Source organism: Pipra filicauda, unplaced genomic scaffold, assembly GCF_003945595.2.
Source record: "Pipra filicauda isolate LSUMZ 115617 unplaced genomic scaffold, ASM394559v2 scaffold762_size105520_pilon, whole genome shotgun sequence".
In the NCBI taxonomy this organism is placed as follows: Eukaryota; Metazoa; Chordata; class Aves; order Passeriformes; family Pipridae; genus Pipra; species Pipra filicauda.
The window spans coordinates 28,320-41,920 of NW_024104934.1; positions in this window are offsets into that span (position 1 = coordinate 28,320).

The following is a 13,601-nucleotide window of genomic DNA, read 5'->3' on the forward strand; positions in this document are numbered from 1 at the left end:
TAGCTGGGAAAAGCAGGAAGGGGTGGAGATGCCAGTGCTACAACACTGCACCCACCACTGTAACGTCCTCTTGGCCCAGATCACACTTCCCACTGGGATCAAGCCAGTTCAGAGACAGGAAACACCACACTAAAGGCTTCTGGTCAAATATCCCAATATTTGGTAGCAATTCCAAGTGATCCTAATGTGCTGCTGAGCAGCAGAGCGTTCCCAGGAGAGGGCAGTGGCACTCACAGGACCCAAATCCAAGCCCTTCCCTCCTCTGGTCACGTTGGGTTTTCCCCCTTTCAGTGTATTTTATACAAGTCTCAAGTCTTAAACAAACACAGTCTAAAGCAAAGCAACAGCAAATGAAGAGCCTGGTGGGGCTGGAGCCACCAACTTCCTTACTCAGATAGTTCTGGTTCCTACTAAACCCAGCTGGTACCATGCACAAACCCAGCTCAGTCCACTCTGAACACAGACACGAGTAGAGTGAGGAGGAACCTTCCAGAATGGGTGACACCAGTCACACTGCAGCACCAGGGATGGAGACATGTCCCCCTTCACCCCAAAAGCTCCAGCCCCACAAACCAGCCCGGTGGCACCAGTGGAAGACGTGACCCCAGTGCTGGTCACGGCCTGGGGCCACCTGCCAGTGATGGCTGATGAGCACCAGAGGACTGACAGCAGATATTCTTCCCTTTTCCAAAGAAAAGCTGCAAAAGCCTTTAACTACCTCAAGGAATTGTTGTTGAAACCCAAATGAGCCTTTTGAGAGGCACCTCAGAGAAAAACAACCTCAGGGAGGGTGGGACAGAAGAAGAAATGCCACGGGCAGTTATTCAACATCATGACCTTTCTGCCAAGCCCAAACACTTGGACAACCTCTTTTTCCACAGTCTCCAAAATCTGGTCAGAAGTGGCCCAGGGTTCTGGGATGTTGCTGCTCTCTCTGCTGTCTGGGGTGGGACCTCTGCTGCAGGGTGAGTGCATTCCCATCCCACAGGATCCAGCCCCTCCGCTGGACCATGGACACAAACCACAGCACCCTGAGGAATTAGCACGGGGAATGTTCCAAAACAACAAGGAATTCACCTTTAGGTAGGTCTCTTGAAGGAGGAGGCCACCAACTCCTTCAACCGCTGCCTTCATAAAACCCCTTATTGCCAAAAACTGTTCCACAACCCACTGGAGCCCTTTCCTCGGCCTTTACTCCATGGAAAGACTTCCAAACACATCCACGTTATCCCAGGTCACCCCCTGCCAACCCACCCTCCCAGCTAACCCAGGCTTTGATTCATTCACATCCCACCACAAGCAGAAAGTGGGATTAACATCATGGATCTTGGATCAGGATTGGGTTTATTGTGGCTGAGCAGGGACAGGGACACATCAAGCACCAGGGACCTGTTCTGGATGAGAAGCACCACCTGAATTCCTACAGTGCACGTTATTCCCTGCACCTAATTCCACGGAGAAGGCAGCAACCACTGCCCAGCAGCCAGGTCACCATCAGATTTCCACTATTATGGAAAAAGCCTCCAGCAAAGAAAGGAAAAAAGAGAGCCATCAGTAGTTTATTATCTCCTTTTGGGCCCAGATTTCATCCCCAGCCTCCTAGCAGGTTCCAGCACTTCCAAACATGGAAGCCAGCATGGAAACGCTGAGGGGTGACCAAGGAGGGGATGGGAGAGGGAACTGCCCAGGCTGGCACAGACTGAGCCTCCAGTGCCTGCAAAAGGCACCAAAAGCCAACAGAGACCGAGAGACAGATCCCGGTCAGTGCCACAGGTCTGCCGGCACCTCTATCCCCTTCCCAAATCCATGGCCGAGCTCCACGGCCCCAGTGGCCTCTGTCCTTCCAGCAATTCCCCTTCTCCAAGCCTCGGAGCTCCCTGAAGCCTTACCCGTGAGAAAGGGAGCGAGAGAACTCCGCTCCCAACTGCATCTCATTTGAGTCCCCCACGAGGTTCTTTATCTTGTTATTCTAATGCAAACAGACTTCTGTGATTTTTTTCACATCCAACATTTCACCATTGCAGCGACCACAAGCCTGGCAGGCTCTCCCCGGCCTGGAAAGGGAACAAACTTCCAAATCATTTCTAAATAACCATTTCAAGAGCACGGCTTTTCTTCTTTCATCCCACAAAAAGGCAGGATTTTTTTTTTTTTTTCTGCTCGGGACCGCAAGCTGTCAACTTCCCAGCAACCCCGCAATCCCACTTAACTCTCTATTGTAAACAGTGTAGTATTGCGCTACCACATCAATAAATAAAATTCTTGGAGGAATTATTTCTGTGTTTGATTCACATTTGTTCTGCATATGCCGCTGAGCCCAAGGTATTCGCGGCGCTCGGCTCCGAAAAGCCTCGGCTTTCAAAAGGAACCCGCTCGGAAAGCGGCGGAGCAAACCCTTCCCGGGGTATTGTTTTAGCCAGGACGAAATCCCAAACTGAGGACGTCGTTCCTGTGTGTCCCCCCCCTTCCCCGCCCAAAGCTCCTGTAAATTAAGGATAAAGAAATTAAATGGCTCAAAAGTGCCTCTGAATGGGGTTGCTGAGCTTCAAGCCCCGGATGGGGCTATCAGGGCACTGCCTGGGTGGCTGGTGGGTGTTGGAGGCTTCCTGCTCTGCTCCAGAGGGACCAGCACCCTGGGGAGAAGGAATTGGGGGTGCTGGTGGATGAGAAGCTCCATGTGCCCAAGCCAGAACCCCCCCGTGCCCTGGGCTGATTCCCCGGCGTGGGCAGTAGGGGAGGGGGGGATTCTGCCCCTCTGCCCCTGTCTGAGGTGAGACCCCCCTGCAGAGCTGCTCCAGCCCTGGGAACAACAGCACAAGGACGTGGAGCTGCTGGAGAGAGTCCAGAGGAGGCCCCACAGATGCTGCCAGGGCTGGAGCCCCTCTGCTCTGGAGCCAGGCTGGGAGAGCTGGGGGGGTTCCCCTGGAGAAGAGAAGGCTCCAGGGAGAGCTGAGAGCCCCTGGTAGGGCCTAAAGGGGCTCCAGGAGAGCTGAAGAGGGACTGGGGACAAGGCCTGGAGGGACAGCACACAGGGAATGGCTTCCCAGTGCCAGAGGGCAGGGCTAGATGGGATATTGGGAAGGAATTCCTGGTTGGAAGGGTGGGGAAGCCCTGTCCCAGGTTGGGCAGAGAAGCTGTGGCTGCCCCTGGATCCCTGGAAGTGTCCAAGACGAGGTTGGAGCAACCTGGGCTAGTGGAAGGTGTCCCTGCCCATGGCAGGGGGTTGGACTAAGTGATCTTTAAGGTCCTTTCCAACCCAACCCACTCTATGATTCCATGACCACAGGCTGGCAAGGAACAAAGCAATTCCTTCGGGATCTAAAAGGCTCCAGAGCAAAAAAGCTAAAACAAAGCACCGAAGTAGAGATGAATCTGGAAAACCAGATTCATTAAAATTTTGGTTCCACACACCCAAGAGTGATCCAGAATCCCTTTGCATGAGTTGTCAGGAGGCATCTCTGTAGCTTTCCTACAGGTGGTTCCTCACCAACACTTTGAGACGCTCTCATGAAGCTGAAACCCCAATCCTACAGAAACACCATTCCCAGCACACGCCTGGCCCTTCCTCCACGGAGATTTCCACGTGTGAGGAGCTGAAGGAGTCCTGAAGATAAGGATTAACAGGCTGGAAGTGCAAGATCCTTTCAGGAAGTGCCTGTTCCCCACCGCCCTGGCCGGCGCCAGGAGCAGGCCGGGATTTAGGATTTGGGTTGACCATTTCAACTTTCCACAGTGGGCGTCTGTCTCGCTGCAGCAACAAAGAATTCCTTGGGAAGATTTCGGAAACAGAAGGATTATTTAGCCACCCACACACAGTCAAAATTAGCTAGTCATGGAAATTCAAGATAATAAATGCCATAATTTCGCCTTTAACTTTGCAAATTTTTTTTTCTTTTTCATTTCTTTCCTTTTTTTTTTTTTTTTTTTCCCCCCAAAGTGAATGTTTTTAATTTATGGAGAGAGAGAGAGAGAAAGAGGGGGGGGGAAAGAATAAAAAAACCCCTTTCATTACTTTGTTTTTCCATGGATCAGAGCTCCTCAAATATAAGAAATTAACACACTAATGTAAACACACAGTCCTGGAACAGATTTAGCCAGGCACTACAAAAGGCTGCCCCTCACTGATTACTAACCCCAATTTGAGACTTATTGTATAAAAACAATCCTATAAAGCTCTTTTTCATCTTCACCATCTAAATGAGAAAGTGGTCAGACTCCTTTCTTCCCAAAAAAACTGGAAAGGATGAGTTACAGCAACGGAGATCACAGAGGAGAGACCCGAGACGGGCCAAAGGGAGGGAAACCTGGAAGGGATTCCTCCTTCAGAAATGAAGCACCAGTTCCTAATGAAATTAGTGGAGATGAAAACCAAATAAACAAGGGATTTGGTGACTATCAGAGCTGGGGAGAGAGTTCCTGAAGGATTTTAAGTCTCGTGGCTTGAGGATTTTGGTGTCTGAGCAGGACGAGCCGCAGCAGTGTCGGCACAGAGACCCCGGCCTGAAGGTTCTCCAGGATCCAGTAACAAACTCATTCCACAGCCTTTTCCCTAAGCTACAGCACTTCCAAAGGCTCCTCTTGGGTACCCACAGAACCAGAAAGGTTGGAAAAGACCTCTGAGATCATCAGGTCCAACCTCTGAGTGATGCCCCCATGGGCCACTAAACTGTATCGCCAAGTGCCACATCCACTCGTTGTCTGAACACTTCCAGGGGTGGGGACTCCACCACTTCCCTGAGGAACCTGTTCCAATGCTTAACTGCTCTTCCAGTGAAGAAATTTTTCCTAATATCCAACCCTTGTAATTAAACTTTCCAAGAACCTAAACGCGTCCGAATCACCATGGAAGTGACTCCGGAGGCACAGAAGCCCTTTTATTGCAAAATCCCTATTTTCATTCAGCAGAAGAGGATTCTTCACCCCAATGGATACACTCCTGGCTCTCACCCCTTCCTGGCTTTCACTCCTTCCTTGTCCCCAGCAAGTGTTGAACAGCAAACACAACCTCCCCTCCTCTGGGCACCCGGGGCTGTCTCCCTCGTTAACAATCTGGCTGCTAATTTGTGTTTTTGTCACACAGATCACACCCGTTCCTGCAGCTTATCTTAATGGGAAGCTTATGACTGGTGGAAGCTGCAATTAGGAGACCTCTGGCCCCATCCTTGTGGCTGCTCCCTGGTTTTGCAAGATCCAGAGCGACGGGAGCCAAGGGAAGAGCAAAGCTCCTCGACGAGCCTGGGAAAACAACGGGAGAAGGAAACTGGAGCCTCAGAAGCACAAGGAGGGAGAGAGAAACCACGATAAGAAACGACCATCAGACGGGTGTAAAAACCAGAAGTACCAGCAAGGCAGAGTAAGGTCATCAGATAACTCGTGGCTCTGATGCAAAGCCCATGTTTGCCTCCAACTTGAGGTCTCCAGGCTCCCCATTCCCAGCCCCCCTTCGCTCCACCCTCAACTTAAAAGGAAGAATTACTTTAAAAATGATTTACAAAAAAAAAAAAAACAAGGATTGATTCAGTCTGAGGAGTCAGTCAAGGAAAGCCTTTAGTCCTCAAGCTCCGGCAAAACGGGACATAAGGGATTGATTGCTCAAGTTTGAGAGTTCCTTGGGCCCCCACTCCGATAATCTTTCCAGCTCACAGGCCCCATTGAAGTGGTTTCCAAGAGCTAAAGCCTCAGATCAGCCTGTCAAACACTGGGGCTGCTCAAGCCAGAGCAAAGGAGCAAAACTGCTGGGAGGGTAAGCCCGGCCTTCCCAAACCAGAGCGTGCACACCCCAGACTAACAACACCCCGGGGTGACCCCGGGCGCTGCTTTCCTGCAACCCCTTCCTGCCCCAGCCAAGTCCCAGCAGCCCAAGTTTCATCCCAGCCCGTCCTCCTGCGCTTAAATCTCACGAGAAATGGAGATTTGGGGTGAAATTGTACTTTTCATGCTCTAAATGCTCTTGGAATCAGAGTCATGTGGTCGTGACACCGTCAAGACCATGAAAAACAGGATTCCCGTGGCCGAGCACGGAACAAAAAGTGTTTCTCAGGGGAGGTCAGATGTGAAAGCTCGGCCTACGTGCCCAAAAATTGGCACCTCGGTGCCACAGGCTAACTCAGAAGAAAGCACGGATGGTTCCAGCCACCCAAATTCCTCTCCCACTCCAGAACATGGGATGTGATGACCCGACGGTGTTGTGGCCCATTCCCAAAACAGAAATCACCACTGGGAAATGGTACCCTGGTCATGGAGCTTCCAGGTGGAAAGTGGCTCCCACTGGGTGAGCCAGAAGATGGACAGACATCTCCGTGATCCCTCTCTCCATGTGGGTCTGGATGATCTGCAGGACAAGGGAAGGACTCTGACAACGACCAGACCAGTTTGGGAAGGAATCATGGTAAAAACAAGAGCTCTGGGAGGGATACATGGGAATATAAAAAAATTTAGCACACAGGATGTGGTGAATCCAAGGGAACGGCTGGAGCTGTGCCAGGGTAGGGTCAGGTTGGATCCCAGGAAAAGGTTCTTCCCCCAGAGGGTGGTTGGCACTGCCCAGGCTCCCCAGGGCAGTGGGCACAGCCCCAAGGCTGCCAGAGCTCCAGGAGGGTTTGGACAACACCCTCAGGGACAGGGTGGGATTGTTGGCATGTCCTGGGCAGGGCCAGGATGTGGACTGATGATCCTGTGGGTCCCTTCCCACTCAGGATATTCCACGATTCTATGAATCCTGCAGGCACGTGTGGAGCTAAAAGGGACAAGCAGGATGCTCCTACAAGGAAGGAAGATGGAGAACAGGTGAAGGGCAGAGATGCAGAAGTGCCTTTTTTTTTAAGCTTTATAAAGCTGGGGGGGTTTTAAGTTGTATTCTTATTCTTTTTTTTAAGGAGTTCCAAAGATGGAAATCTTCCCTGACTGGCCCCTGCTCTGCTCCCTGACTCAGACACAGAAAGAGCTGCTCGTTTTTACCACGTCACAGCCCACCCTGAGCACTCTGGCACCCCGAGACCAATTCGTGCTTTCCAAGGATGGCCCCGACATTCCAAAGTGAGAAATGCTCTTCCCGTACCTATTCCCACCCTCCCAAAATGCCAGGAAAACCTCGGATCCGCTGCCTACCAGAGCCCAGTTTCAACTTGCACATCACATTTGCTTCCATGGTTTGTTCTTTTGTCTGGGAGAAGTAATTTTTCAAGGGAAGCCCCCTGGCCCTCGGTGCAGTCCGGTGGGAAGCATCCCTGGTGCCCCACTCCAGCTCACAATGGCCTTTGTCTCCTTAAACAAAAGAACATGGACTTTCTTTCCATTGCTTCCAGCTGTTTGACGGATCAGGAGTCAAGAGCAATCAGCATCCAGCTACCTGCACGAAATCCCTGCTGGAACTCAAGGGCTGGCTCGGATTTGCAGATCCCAAAGCAAATCCCACCCCGTGCGCTCCGACAGCAGCTCCAGCTGGATCCCGGTTCGTGCCCTGGAGAAGTCCTAGAGCAGCTCGTCCTCCTCTGCACTGGGAACGCTGGTTCCTTGCTGGGCTAAAAACACGTTTTTGGGGCAAAGCTCATCTGCCAAATCCCTCTTTTTCAGCACAGGAATGAGGGAAAAGCCCCTCCTGGGAAACAAACCCAGGCCCAGCACTGACGGCAAGGCCACGAGATCAGACAGGCTCCCCCTGCTCCAGCCTTGGGAATTCCTTGGCTTCTGGACATAAATCTTGGGAATTCCTCTGTTCCTGTACATAGATCTTAGGAATTCCTCTGTTTCTGTTTACAAATCTTGGGAATTCCTCTGTTTCTGTATGTAAATCTTAGGAATTCCCATTTCTGTATATAGATCTCAGGAATTCCTCTGTTTCTGTTTATAGATCTCGGGAATTCCTCTGTTTCTCCATATATAAACCTTGGGAATTCCTCTGTTTCTGGACATAGATCTTGGGAATTCTTCTGTTTCTGGACATAAATCTTGGGAATTCCTCTGTTTCTGCATATATAAAACTTGGGAATTCCTCTGTTTCTCTATATAAATCTCAGGAATTCCTCTGCTTCTGTATATAAATGTTGGGAATTCCCATTTCTGTATATAGATCTCAGGAATTCCTCTGTTTCTCTATATATAAGTCTTGAGAATTCCTCTGTATCTCTATATATAAATCTTGGGACTTCCTCTATTTATATATAAATCTTGGGGATTTCTCTGTTTCTCTATATATAAATCTTGGGAATTCCTCTGTTTCTCTATATAAATCTGACTTGTTCAACTGGAATTTCTTAAGGAAGGATTTCAGGCTGGTAATTTCTAGAATGCAAATGAGGTGTTATCAGGTAATTAGGAGCAAAGACAATCCCAAATTTCCTGACCAGGAGTGTCGATAATCCCAGGTGACCCCTCGGAGGGCAGAGCAGCTCCCTCACGTTCCTGCTCAAGGCACATGAGTCAAAAAGGGATTTTTTTCAGTTCAAGAGGATTTTCTTTAGGATCCAGTCCCACGCCAAGATGGAAAATCAGCTGTGGAGCTCCTCACCTCTCCTGTTCCTCCTCCCCCAGCCCCTGCCCAGATAGTGGATGTTACAAGGCTGAACTTGTACATAAAACGGACAAATTCACACAAAATGACCCAGAAACCTGAAACTCTAAAGAGGGGATTATCACACACCCCTCTCCAAAGCTGCTCCTACATTTCCTACAGCTTGGCCTCAATTCCACACACACCTTCCCCTTCCCCGGGTTTTTGCTCTCTTGCACCATAAAGTGGCTCCCAGTTAACATTTCTTTTTCAGTATTTTTTTTTTAGTGGAATGGAAGGTCCTTGAAACCTGAAAAACCTGACTCCAGTCTAAATACTGATATAAAATTTAATAATTCTCACTTAGATTTCTATACTTTTAGTGGTAACACGTGTTGCAGATAATATCAGAGAATTCCAAAATGGTTTGAGTTGGAAGGGACCTTCCAGACCATCCAGTCCCACCCCCTGCCATGGGCAGCGACACCTTCCACTATCCCAGGTTGCTCCAAGCCCCATCCAATCTGCCCTTGGACACTTCCAGGGATGCAGGGGCAGCCACAGCTTCTCTGGGCACCCTGTGCCAGGGCCTCACCACCCTCCCAGACAGGAATTCCTTCCTAAAATCAAATCTAATCCTACTATCTCTCAGTTTAAACCATTCCCCCTTGTCCTGCCACTTCATGCCCTTGTATGTGTATATATATATATATATATATATATATATATATATATATGTACATATATATATATAATCTGTGCCATGCAAAGAAACACACTATGGAGAAGGAACTCAAACCCATGCAAGAATCCTTGGATCATCTTGTGTAATAACTACATTTCACCAGGAGCTGATGTTCTCACACACAGATAAGTGACAGATAATGTAAATTTATGGACTGTCTTCACCGCGCTGGAGCGACACGACGACGACATAATTCGGGGAGATAAGAGCTGTCAAGAGACTCCTGGTTAAATCCTTATATAGTCTCCATCACTGGAGTGCCAGTGCTGGCCCCGGGGATGTTATGAACTTGGAGCTCAGCTCCTCAGCTGCACCTCGCACTGTGACATCCTTCTGATCTTCGGGATGGCACCTCCCTGTCCGTGGCAGGGCAGCACAGGGGGTGGGGGAGAACCTCTCTCATGGAGAGCTTCATTTCTGGACCTTTTCTCTCGTCATTTCTCCATCTGGGGAACTCAAAAGGACTGAATTCCAGGCCAGGTTGGACGGGGCTTGGAGCAACCTGGGATAGCGGGAGGTGTCCCTGGGTGGAACCGGATCACTTCCAGTCACTGGATCACTTTAAGGTCACTTCCAACCCAAACCATTCCATGATTCTGTGATTAAACTGAAGAAACTGCTGCTTATTTACTGCTCATGAAGGAACTCAACCCAAATTACACTTGTTTCTGCCCGTGGAATCATCTTCTGATGACACAGGAAGGGATGGAGGGAAACCAGTGCCCACCAGTAGCAGAGCCTGGATTTCCCTTGTGAAGGAGAACCCCCTGCAAAGTCCAGCCTACTAAAGACACACTCAGCCTAAAAAAGTCCTTTATGCACTCTAAAAAATCCTCCTTCATGTTTCCTAAAGCAAAGAAACCTGGGACAGCAAAGCCAGTGTGTCTATACCCAAGTTAGGACTAAAACCTAACTTGAATTTATCACCCCCCACTTCTCCTCCCACTGTTCCTCTGTCTCCTGCTGCACAAAGAACCATTGGGTCAGACAGGAAGCAAAAAAAGCCAATTTTCAACGTTAAAAATCAGACATTAAAACTATTCCAGAGCCAACGTGGCACAAGCAGCTACTTCCAGTTCACACCAAATCCGTGTCCTAAACACCTGCCAACACTGGATCCACTTTGTCACCCCCAGGAACAGCCTGGAGTCACTACACTACACCAACACTGCATCCAGTGAAGGGAAAAACAAGGAAAGAAGCTGCTGGAAGGTCATTTGCTGTGTCTCATTTGCTCCCCTACACAAGGCTACGATCAAGGCCTAAATATTCCAGAGGGTTAGGAAAAGTAACAAAGGGGATCCGAGAATCCTGGCAGGTCGATGCAGTGTTGGCACCACCAACCCTCAGGGATTGGCCTCACATGGGGACTTCTCCCAAGGGGGATGGGGAAGGAGAAAGGACAAGGAGTTCTGTGTTCCCCAAACTCACTCCAGTTGGCTGCAGGAGGATAATTAAACAAACAACAGGAGTGCTGGGCTTGTAAGAGGTTGATAAGCCACTGGTGAAATGAAAGGTCAACAACCCACCTGCAAGCCCCACTCCCCTGGAAATGCAACAGGAACATGGATTACACCCCAAACTTCAGCAACAGGGACACAAGGATGAGGAGATTGAGGAGCCTCCACCCACAGGGAGAAGCTCCATCACAACACGTGTTTCCCACTTGCCCGAGGTCCCACTGGTGACCTCCACGTTCCAGCAGAGCTTTATAAGGCAAAGTGGGACCAAAGGATGTTTTCCAAGGCTTCAGAAATCGCTGCTCTCCTTGGAGCCTGCCCAGGCTGCAATTCCTGTCCTTTCTCGCCCCTCATTCCCCCCAAAAAAAACATTCCCTGCAGAGCATCACTCATCCAACAGCACGTCCTGCAGCTCTGAGGCCCTTCAGCTTCCACCAGGGCCGCTCTGGAACCTTCCAGACACATCACACTCACCTTAAGAGGCAGAATCTCAGCCGTGTCTGCCAACATTTCCGACAGCCTCTCCCTAAAAGCATCTTCAAATGCCACAGCACTTTGTATCCGAGCCGGGGAGATTTGGGAAATATGGAAGGCATTAAAGCACTCACTTTCTCCCAGCACAGAAAGAACATAGACCTATAAACAACGCCCTGAAGGCATTTCAGCAGCTTAATCTACACAGGGTCCTTTTTTTTTATTTTTATTATTATTATTATTATTATTATTTTGCAAGTCAATCAGAAACCGGCGGGTCCAGGAAACAGTAAACGACAAGAATTTGGCTTAAAAGGGAGAAAGGCAAATAAATACTCGGACAAAACAGCTGAAGGTTTCCAAGAGGCTTGTTTGTGGGTGATAAAGGCTCAGCTGTCCCACCCATGCTCAGCTCAGTGACATTTCATTCTGGTGGCACCGCGTGGAGCGTCGACCGAGGGGGTCTGTCAACATTTTATCAGCTCACAGGGCTCAGAGAGGCACAAAAGCTCCTTTTCCCCAGCCTGGTTGCTGCTCAGTAAGTACACGAGGTCTCTGACTGAGAGGAAATTATTAGTATTGAAAAAAAACCCACATCACACAGAGCTGGGTTTTGTTGGCGGGGCGGGAGGAGAGACGAGGACGTGGCGTCCAGAGCGGGGACTTTGGAGGGGAAACACCCCCAAAAGGAAAAGCTGCTTGGAAAATAGGAAGCAAACTGCATGGGGGGGGTTGAAGCTCAGATATTAAAGCCCATAAGCACAATTAGCCACAAGCACAAGGATGAGGAAATATGATAAATAACTGAGTTGGCGGCAAACTCGTCATGGCCTTATTTATATATAAAATTAAAGCACGGCCTAAAATTACACCTTGAAGGTACTCTAAGGTGGGCAAAGCTCTGGGGACCAGCGTGTGATACACGGGGAGCAGCTGAAGAGGCGGAAGAACACGGTGAGATGGGATTCATGGAATAAACACGACGCTTCCGACGCTGCCTCCAGCGTGGTGTCCAGCCCTTGGCCACATTCCCACAGGAAGCTGCAGAATTAAGACTAAAAGGCCTCAGGACACCTGGAGGCGGTTGAACATTTTAGAGGTTTCTATAAAACAGGCAACCAAGAGCAAGAGCCAGAGCTGGGCCATGTGCACCCCCAGCAAATCCCATCATCCCTCTGTGGGAGACGGGATTTGACTGTCTGTGCTCGTGGAAGAGCTGATCCAAGTCTCGCTGGATCGGATACATTTGCATTCCAGGACAGTGATATCATGAAAGGATCTCCCCATCTCAGGCCCAGCACACAAAGCTCGTGGGATGGACAAGTGGGATTCCAGCACCAAGATGACGCCATGGGCAGGGACACCTTCCACTAGCCCAGGTTGCTCCAAGCCCCATCCAACCTGGCCTTGGACACTTCCAGGGATCCAGGGGCAGCCACAGCTTCTCTGCCCAACCCCAACAGGGCCTCAACACCCTCACAGACAGCAATTCCTTCCCAATATCCCATCTATCCCTGCCCTCTGGCACTGGGAAGCCATTTCCCTTGTCCTGTCCCTCCATGCCTTGTCCCCAGTCCCTCTCCAGCTCTCCTGGAGCCCCTTCAGGCCCTGCCAGGGGCTCTCAGCTCTCCCTGGAGCCTTCTCTTCTCCAGGGGAACCCCCCCAGTTCTCCCAGTCTGGCTCTAGAGCAGAGGGGCTCCAGCCTTGGCAGCATCTCCAGAGCCTCCTCTGGACTCTCTCCAGCAGCTCCACATTTTGTTTAATTCCAGGCTACGAGATGCCCACAAACAGATCAGATGGAGGGTTAAAAGCTTCTCCAACCCTCTGCATTTGTGTCCAGTTTCTGCAGCTCATGGAACAGCTTCTTTCCCTGAGCACTGAGCCCTGTCCAACTCCGCCTGTGGATGCTTTCACCGGGAATATCCCAACCCGGATCTCTCCACGTGTCCACCCACGGCCCCCCACGCAAGCTCACATCCAAAATTAGATCCGCAGTAGCTGCAAACACAAACTATCAAAGCTGCAGCTGCAACAACAGCCCAGTGCTGTAAAGACACTTCAATAACATCTGAAACGTTAAAATTTGAAAAAAGTCGGATTTACGGGGCCAATGTCCCCCTTTAAAAACCCCAAACGGGCACAGGTGGTCGATAAAAGTGGACTTTTAACAGCCACACTTGCAAAAGAAATTTATAAGAGTTAGCAAAGCTCACAGCCTTTTAACTGCATGTCAAATATTGGGCTCCCAAGAACTGAACCAGATTTCTCGGAGCCTGTGCCAAGTGCTTCCAGATATCCCGTGCACCCCGTGGGTAGGAAGGGGTTAAAACTCAACCTCCCAGGCCAGAGACTGCTCCGAGGCAATGCCACCAACTCTGAAGGAAAGCAGCAAACATTCCTGCCAGCTTTGTTCCAAATAAAAAAGGTTATTAAA